This window comes from Adiantum capillus-veneris, chromosome 30 (genome assembly GCF_014529385.1).
Source record: "Adiantum capillus-veneris isolate H3 chromosome 30, ASM1452938v2, whole genome shotgun sequence".
Lineage (NCBI taxonomy): Eukaryota > Viridiplantae > Streptophyta > Polypodiopsida > Polypodiales > Pteridaceae > Adiantum > Adiantum capillus-veneris.
This window is the reverse complement of record NC_140960.1, coordinates 21,524,531-21,533,341: the sequence shown is the minus strand read 5'-3', so window position 1 is coordinate 21,533,341 and position 8,811 is coordinate 21,524,531. Positions and strand designations below refer to the sequence as shown.

Below are 8,811 nucleotides of genomic sequence, written 5' to 3'. Positions count from 1 at the left end.
AGAGTTCAGACGACTTGTGAGAGATGGTGGTCTCATAGTTGCCGATATATGCGATGTTGGCATTGTGGTCACACGTGGCACATTAGGCATTGTTGTTTTAGATGTATGAGGAAACAACATTGATATATTCATGATGCATGTGAGGTTTTGACACAGGCTAGAGAGGTGGCTTCGTATGCCAGTGATGGTGATGTCACGTTTACCTCTAGCATTCCTCCTGCTTACATGTCGTGAAGAGGTGGCACTTCTCCCCATTGGTTGCTAGATGAGGATGCAATTTCCCATGTCACACCGCATCGTGGGTGGTTTAGCACTTTCTCTAGTGGGAGCTTTGTGTGTGTACACTTGGCCAATGGTTCGACGTTTAACATTGCAGGTGCAAGAGCTGTATGTTTGTCATTACCTGGTGCTGCATCCTTACCCTATGACATGTGGGATATATTCATTATCTGAGGAAAAGTTTGATCTCAATGAGACAGCTAACAAATTGTGGGTGTCAGATAGTGCTTAGAGAGCGGTATTTTTAACTGCATTGCGGATCATTAATGATTGCCAGGGCCGCAGTGGCTTGGTATATCCTATGCATGTATCTAAGGTACAAGATAGTATAGTGTCAATTTTGTTGTTGTCATGTGTTGAGCGAGAGACGAGACGTGTCTCGTTTGTGAGTGAGCTCCACCATGCACACAAGACAGAGCATGCGGCTGTGCAAAACATGTCAGTTGACTCTGTAGAGATAGAGGTAGAGTGACAATGCTCTAGTGAGACACATCAAGTGTTGTCAGAGTTTGTGCAGACAAAGGTAGAGCAGGTTTGCTCGCTAGAGACACATGCAAAGATGACAGACATGGAGTCCTTTGATATGCTCATGCTAGAGGCTGATGAGTGATGCCAAGACACATAGTTCCACCAATGGATGAGAGAGACCCCAGTGTTGGAAATGGAACATCCATATGTGACTAGTACTCATGATAGTGCATAGTATACACATAGCGATAAGGAGGCTAGCACATGGAGGTTTGCATATATTTTGTCAGCATTTGGGAATCTCATGTTTGACTTGTTAGAGGTTCTAGTCCCGACTTAGTAGCTACAATGGGAGCATTTGCAACATGGACTGGCAGTCATACTATGACAGATGCTAGCATGATGCTTCGTGGAGCTATGCAGACCATACAAACATATGTACAAGATTTGCATGCATGCTCTGGTGTTGATATGCATGCTCGCCTATCACCAGAGATGATACGAATGCATGTACATTGAGTGAGCGAGCCAGTGAGATTAGGTTGATAGAGTCTCTCACTTATTATCTTGAACATACTAGTAGTTTAGCTAGTAGCTAACACTTACTAACACATTCAACTTTAACTGAGATGTTGTTGGAGTAAAGGTGGTATGTGCCTTGCCCCAAGACGGTGGACGTCCCCAGTGTTCATCGCCCATTGACCTCACTAACACACTCAATTATTATTTGTATACATAGAAGAAAAAGGAGTGAGTGTTGCTTTAGGCCACTCTGATCTAACCCACTCTGTGTATTCTGTGTGTGTGTGTGTGTGTGTGTGTGTGTGTGTGTGCGCGTGCGCACACGCACCACATTCGCACATCCCTTCAACACCTACCATCCCTTCATATGCCCCACCTTCTCCTCCTTTCACATTTATGCCTCCATTAATACTTTTCAATAAAGCTCAAAGTGAATCACATGAGATACCCTCTAAAATGTTTTTGAAATTATACCATTTATACCCCACGCTCTATCTTAAAGTTATTAAATAGTTTGTTGGGATTTTGTGCCATTGAGAGATTCCCTTGGCAAACTAAGGTTTCTATTACCAAGGGCAGCAAGGGACGCACCAAGGTCATGGAAACAGGGAGGTCGGTGATGCACAAGGTGAAGCTTGCCCTCACAGGTGTAGAGACTCTGGCCTTTGGGAGCCATGGCAAGGGCACCACAACACCGTAGAATTGGAACCGGTGTGATGCTAGCTTGAATGCAACAATGAACACAAGAGAGGGAGACCCTAAATGGGTGCACAGAGAGAAAGAGAGAGAATGTGAATTTCCCATGCACGACAGAGACAAAGGAGAAAGTGTCTTTGTAGACTTAAGAGAGAGAGAAAGAGAGAGCCTACTTTTCCTTTCCTTTCCACATGACATGTCTCCTTTTAGATACCCTCAAAACATAGTTTCCAAAATCACGCTCAAGCCAATTGTATAGGATTCAAATAAGTTACTCAAATCCTATACAATTGGCTTGGGCCAATTGTATAGGATTCGAGTATCTTATTTGAATCCTATACAGTTGGATTCAAATAAGATACTGACAAAGAAAGATCCTCCGGATGTGATGGTTTGACTGTGAAGTTCTTCAAGAAATACTGGGACGAGATGAAGTTCCCTATCACAAAAATGGCTAACCAAGCCTTGGTTGATGGGGTTTTAGACCCTAGCATTAAAAGGGGACTCATCAAACCTATTCCAAAGCAAGTGTGTTGCAAACATTGATGGCCCATAACCATGATGTTGGTAGCCTACAAAATTATTGCTAAAGTAGTTTCCCTAATGCTATCTTCCCTCTTGGACAAAGTAATAACTCCCCATCAGCATGGATTTATCAAAGGAAGGTCAATTTATGATAATACTCTGGAAGCAATGGTCGGCATGTGAGTACGTCGCCTTCACTAAGCAAGAATGTATCTTGCTCCAATAAGACTTAGATAAAGCCTATGACAAGATCACATGGTATTTTGTGGAAGAGGTTATGAAATTACTGGGCTTTGGGCCTCCGATGTGTCGACTGGTGAGCACTTTCGACGTAGGTAGCCATTTAGAGCTCCTATTCAATGAGAGAGTAGTGGGAGGGTTTGAGGTCAAGAGATCCATCAAACAAGGATTCCCTCTTGCCCCTTTAATGTTCGTCATTGAATATGATCCTCCAGTAACATAGTTGGAGGATAGTGCCACAAGAGGGGAGATTCGAGGGTTGTCTCTACCTAACAACAATCAACTGCTTGCTAAACTTTTTGCAAGTGACTCATTGCCCTTTCTTAAAGATTTCCCCCAAGTTGTTAAAAAGGCTCTGGAGATTGTGCAAACATTTTCCATTGCCTCAGGTTCAAAGTGGAAGATCAAAAAAGCAAGATTGATCTCTCTCACAGAGAGCGACTCATTTGATCCCACATTGTGGTCCAGGGAAATTGTGTCCAAACGGAAGATATTTCAACACCTTGGAGCCCCGCAAGGGGTCAACATAACCCACAAGAAAAAATCAAGATTGATCTCTCTCACAGAGAGCAACTCATTTGATCCCACATTGTGGTCCAGGGAAATTGTGTCCAAGGGAAGATATTTCAGCACCTTGGAGCCCTGCTAGGGGTGGACATAACCCACAAGAAAAAATTCACTTGGGTCATGGCATAGATGGGAATATGTGCTTCTTCCCTTCACGAGCAGAGTGAAAGTGATTAACCCTTTTATGCTCCCGCTTATAGCTTTCAATGGTCCGCTGCTTAAGCTAGTCAAATGCAATTGGAAGGATTTTCTCAAACCAATTAAAAGGTTCTTGTGGAAGAACAACACCAAAGACTCAAGGCCATGGCAGTGGGCTAGCTGGGAAACAGTTGCGAGACCCATGGAGCAAGGCGGTCTTGGGATTCTAAATCCTAGCACCCATGAGGAGGCCCAGTGTGCTAAGTTCGTGGCTGCACTTGCAAAGAAAAACCAGTCTTGGGCTATTATGGCCAAGGCCTTTATGGATAATGCCAAGATCTACTCAATAGGTGGTTAGTGGAAAGGGCTAGAGGTACACAACAAACTACTTGCCCCCTTGTGGACTAGCCTGAAGCTAGGGGGCTCGACAGGCGAGCTTGTTGCTTGGAAATGTAACAGAGCAACGGAGACATTGGAGTGGGGAGAACTTGCAAGGTACTATCACAAATCTATTACTCATTGGTCCCCATGGCTATCTAAGGCAAGAAGCATCCTCTACCCATTTTGGAGGGAAGTTGCTAGAAAGATTGAAGGTGTTAAATTTCCGGGCCACCTGTGGGATTATAGTAGTAACCGGTGGGAAGGAACTGACGAAATGGTTCTCCAATACAATCTGAATGGGAATGGGAGACTTATGATTAGTAGAGTCATTGAAAGAATGGATAATTGGGCCCTCCCTAGCTGCGAGTTTGAGTTTGAGTGGAAAGCCTGGTGCTGGTCTAAGGACAAACACTTCTTTAGACCTCAACACTTATGGCATCGATAGATTAGTTCCTTCCCCTAAACAAATAGTGGGGAATGAACTGGCTAGAAACAAGATGGGCGATAATTACCAAGAACATCTGGTGCCCACAGTTGCCTCACGATATGAGGTCTTCCTCTAGAAGGTACTGTGGGGAGACTTGCCAAACGGAGTGAAGGTTCTTGCTAGAATCGGCCCAGATACATACTCTCAATGAAAAACGGCTAGTGAAGACCTCTCTCATCTCTTCAAGAAATGCCCGGCAATTTGCGGTCCTGGCAGGAATGATCTGCAAGTGTGTCCAAAGAACTTGGAAGATATGTTTCTTTTTAAAACGATCTTCTTATGGGAGGAAAGGCTCTTAAGAGTCAAGAGTTGCTAATTGCAATGCAAATTATCAAGTATTTCTACTTCAAAGAGATCTAAAAGACCAATTGGGTATTCAATAACACCATGGAAATAGCCAAGCTTATGGAAATAGTTCACGAAAGCAGGAGGATGATTCTAGCTCAAGCTTATGAACATTGTAGTAACAGGTTCGCAAGGTTAAAGACACGGCCCTTGCGGGGTGGCTCCCAATATAATCGACTCACCATTGTGAGTTTTGCCAAAAAAAATAAAGGATTCAAATAAGATACTAAGACACTCTCAAGTCGGGTTGAGGGAGCTTGCTTGCTCACTTCTTTGGCTAGCGAGGGGTGGGGGCGATTATAGCTCGGCTTGTACGCGGTTTGCAATGCTAGAGGCTTCTGCAATCTTGGTGGCTGGTGCCTACGCGAGGAGGAACTTGCAATCCTAACCTGGTTCATGGCGATTCCCTTGCCCTCCCCTTCTTTTTGGAGCTGGTGGAGGCCGCTCCCCCAATTGTTGAAATGGCGGTCTGCAATGTCCTAAGGTTGGGGGATTGACAGACGAAGGGTGGGGGATCATGTGGTGGCAGCTCGCCACCTAGTGGCACCATTTGGCAACCCTGTTTCTTCATTCGAGGGTGGGGGGCTCTCCCCAAAATTCCAGATGCTTGGTGATTTTGTGATGGTGTGCATCGGCTTCAAGTTGCGCTTCTTTTTTGGTGGAGTCCCCTTCACGGCCGATGATGTTCTTGGCTCCGCCTCGTCACTATATGGCACGGCACTGGGCCAGAGGGGATCTAGGGCCCAAATTTGGGGGCACGAGGTGGCTTTAATCTCCACTGTCGGATCAGCAGTGAACTAGGGGGTGGGTGAATTGGGGGAGAACTAAGGGTGAACTAGGGGCGAGTAAGCTTGAGGTGGGTGAACTGGGGGTGAACTAAGGGTGAACTAGGGGCGCCTAAACTAGAGTATGATCATGTGCCATGCCAACATGGACAGCGACACGCGCTAGTGTGGTGGCAGGGCATTCGTGTGGCAACTGAGACGTCCGACCAGGTTCAACCCACACCTCGCGAGGTGGGTGAACTAGGAGTAAACTTGGGGCGCCATTTTTGCCCCGAGTTCACCCCTAGTTCACCCCCTAGTTCACCCCTAGTTCACCCCCAGTTCATTGCGTGATCTGACGGCCGAGATGAAAGCCGCCTCGCGCCCCCAAATTTGGGCCCTAGATCTCCCGTGACCAGAGCCATGCCATATAGTGACGAGGTCGGCCCCGCCCATCTTACGTCGTGCTACTCTCATACTAATTTGGCCCGGTTTGGTGGGGGCTTTGCCTGGTGACAACAGGTAGGGCCCTCAAGGCAGCTTGTCAAGGTAGCTTGTCGGGTGTCTTTTCGATCTTTGTTCTCTGGTTATATATGGTCTCGTTCCAACTTAAATTGGCAATATTTGGTTACTTCTAGACGGGGATTAATTGCCGCCCCTATTTGGCTATGCATGTTGTTTTTGCTAAACTGTTTACTCTTGGTGATGCCCTGGCTCGGCTTATGAGCAAGGATAGCATTGTAATTTGTTTGGTTTTCCTGAATTCAATGCTCAACTCATCTAGTAGGGGACCCCAATTTTGGCAAGCTGGTGGAATACGTAGAATCTATCGAGATTCTGGACGGATTAATCAAGCTGCCAGATGCTGCATGGATTAATCAAGCTGCTGCGTGTCACCCAGGGTTTGCTGGCGCGGGACGCGTTGCAGCTAGGCTCCAGAGAGGTAGGCGACTGTTTTTTTCGAATGCGTTTTATTTTAGCGCTCTGCGTCACACTTGCTGCTCGCTGGATTGCTCTCCGACTCATCGCGACACATACAGGTAGTGTGGTCTTCGGCTCTATGTTTAGCTAGTGGATACGCCATGCTGTAGGTGGTGTAGGTCATGAGGAAACGTATGATCGTGTTGGGCTGTGCCTTTATGTACTGCCCACTGTGTATTTAGCTTGGTGTTTACACACTGCAGAGTATTTGTTTGGGTTGGTGAGCACAATGGTGAAATGACTCCTTGTCTGACAGCATGCTTGTTTTGTGCTTGTTGGTGGCGTGACAATAGGTGGGTTTAGAATGGCGAACCTATGCAGTTTTTGTTTAGGTTGATGGGCACACTATTCAAGTGACAGCATGAATGTTTTGTGGTTGTACCGACTGCCGAGTTTTTATGTACTGCGCAGTATTTTTTTAAGGTATCGCATTGTGTATTTAGCTTGTTTTGTGGTTGTTCGTGTCCTCACAGTAGGTGGCTTGAGAATGGCGAAGCTGAAGTCTGAGGCACGGGGGAAAGGGAAACAACCTGTCACGAACACTGAGGGCTGTAACGTTGGGTCATCGAAATTGAAGAAACCAGAGGTGAGAGTAATGGAAGTGAGTGTGACGATATCTGTTGGTGGTGGTGATGTGGATGTAGGCTTGCTGGGCTGCATGCAATCGTTTCTTGAAAGGGAAACTCTAGCAGGACTATGTGCATTGGAGAGAGGAGGAGCATTGCTTCACCTTCACTTGCAAATGGTCATCCGTATTTGGGCAACTTCGTTGATTGCTGTCAATAGGAAGATAAAAGGATACTTGGGTTGGGGTAAGTCAGCACCTGCAGGTGCGATGGTTTTGTGCCGTGCGCTAAAGCAACACAAGATGCATACGTTTGAGGGCATGGTAGGGTATTGTTTAAAAGACCAAGATGAAGCACACTTTCAAAAAGTTGTTCACAATATAACCAATGAAGATGTAAATGCCGGTGTAGAACTGTATACCTTATATGGTGCTGATGAATTGAAGAATAGGGTTTGCCTAGCTCCAACAAACATCTTTGATAGAGCACCAATGTATTGGAAATTCAAGCTTCGGCATCCAGCAGGGAATGAATTTTTGTCCACACTGCACATAATGGTCAAGAGTGGCAATTATTACCCATCATCATGTTGGATAACTCCGTACCAAGGCCGTGGAATGCATCTTGCAAAAATTAGAGCATTGTGGAGGTGTATGATATACCCATCCACAACTACATATGAAGACATTCTGAATATATTTGTTAGTGATGATGCCTATCTGAATAGTCAATCCCATGCTGAGTGGTTCAACTCCCGTTGGGAAGAGCCAAGAAGGTATGGTTATGATAGTATAACTACGATTCTATCTATTGTCAACTTCTTGAGCATTGCTACGTCTTTTGTAGTCCACTAACAACTGCAGTCAATGATACTGATGCTGAGCTGCCAATGAGAGACCCAAAAATAGGAGATAATTTTGTTCCACTTGTACACCGTGTTAACGTAATGACAATTGCATAGTCTGGTCTGTTTACTAACAATAAGATTCTTAGTTTTGAATCTAGCGAAAAAAGATAAGTTGATGATGATTTATTTTTGTTGCAATGTTCAGATGGATGAAGAAGATGAAAGCCGGATGGTTCAGCTAAGCGAAACACAACCTGATGAGTCTTTCGCTATGGTGGAAGATCTACGTATTGATAGGATAGAGGATGCTCTTGCTGCAATTTTGAAAGAACTACTTGGAGACGAAAGAAGGAACACCCGTTAGCTACGGTCGGAGATTATTGAGGCGATACAAAGCTCAAAAAACACGATTGAACAGTATGGAATCAATGTTGCAGATGTGCAAGTAACAAAGCTCGAAGAACAGATTTACTCGTTGGGCAAAGAAGTAACTACTTTGAAAGCACAACTTAACCGGCTTAATGCAATACTATGTAGGTTTTCAAACATTTTGAATCATACGCAGAACGCATGATGGTCCTCCCTAATAATGTAAATCCCAAAAATTTTGCAGATGTTTTGATCTTCTTGACTGTACAAAAATCTCTAGTTGCTTCTGTTATAGAATGAACAGTGATGCCTTTTGTGGCAACACTGTTCAACGGTTGCTTTTTTTCTGTCCAATCTAGAGAAAGTCCTCCTCTGTTTGTGATCTCTCTGATGAGTAGCGTAACAGTACTTCTGCGGTCCCTGCTAGCTCCTTCTGTTATACAATGAACAGTTATCGTTTTTCTAGCAATAGTCTGTGTACACAATGTACAAAAGCTTGAAGTCATCCTCCTGTCTGTGTAATGTGTATGCCTTTTGTCTATACAATCTACAGTCATCTTCCTCTGTTCGTGATCTCTGATCAGCAACACTCTGCCTATACAATGTACAAAAGTTTCAAGTCATCCTCCTCTCTTT

At 44.8% G+C, this 8,811-nt stretch overlaps 1 pseudogene; it reads left to right on the top strand.

Annotated features, from left to right (window-relative positions):
- The first annotated feature begins 6,880 nt into the window (after nucleotides 1–6,880).
- Nucleotides 6,881–8,380, top strand: LOC147417645 (uncharacterized; annotated as a pseudogene).
- Nucleotides 8,381–8,811: the final 431 nt, after the last annotated feature.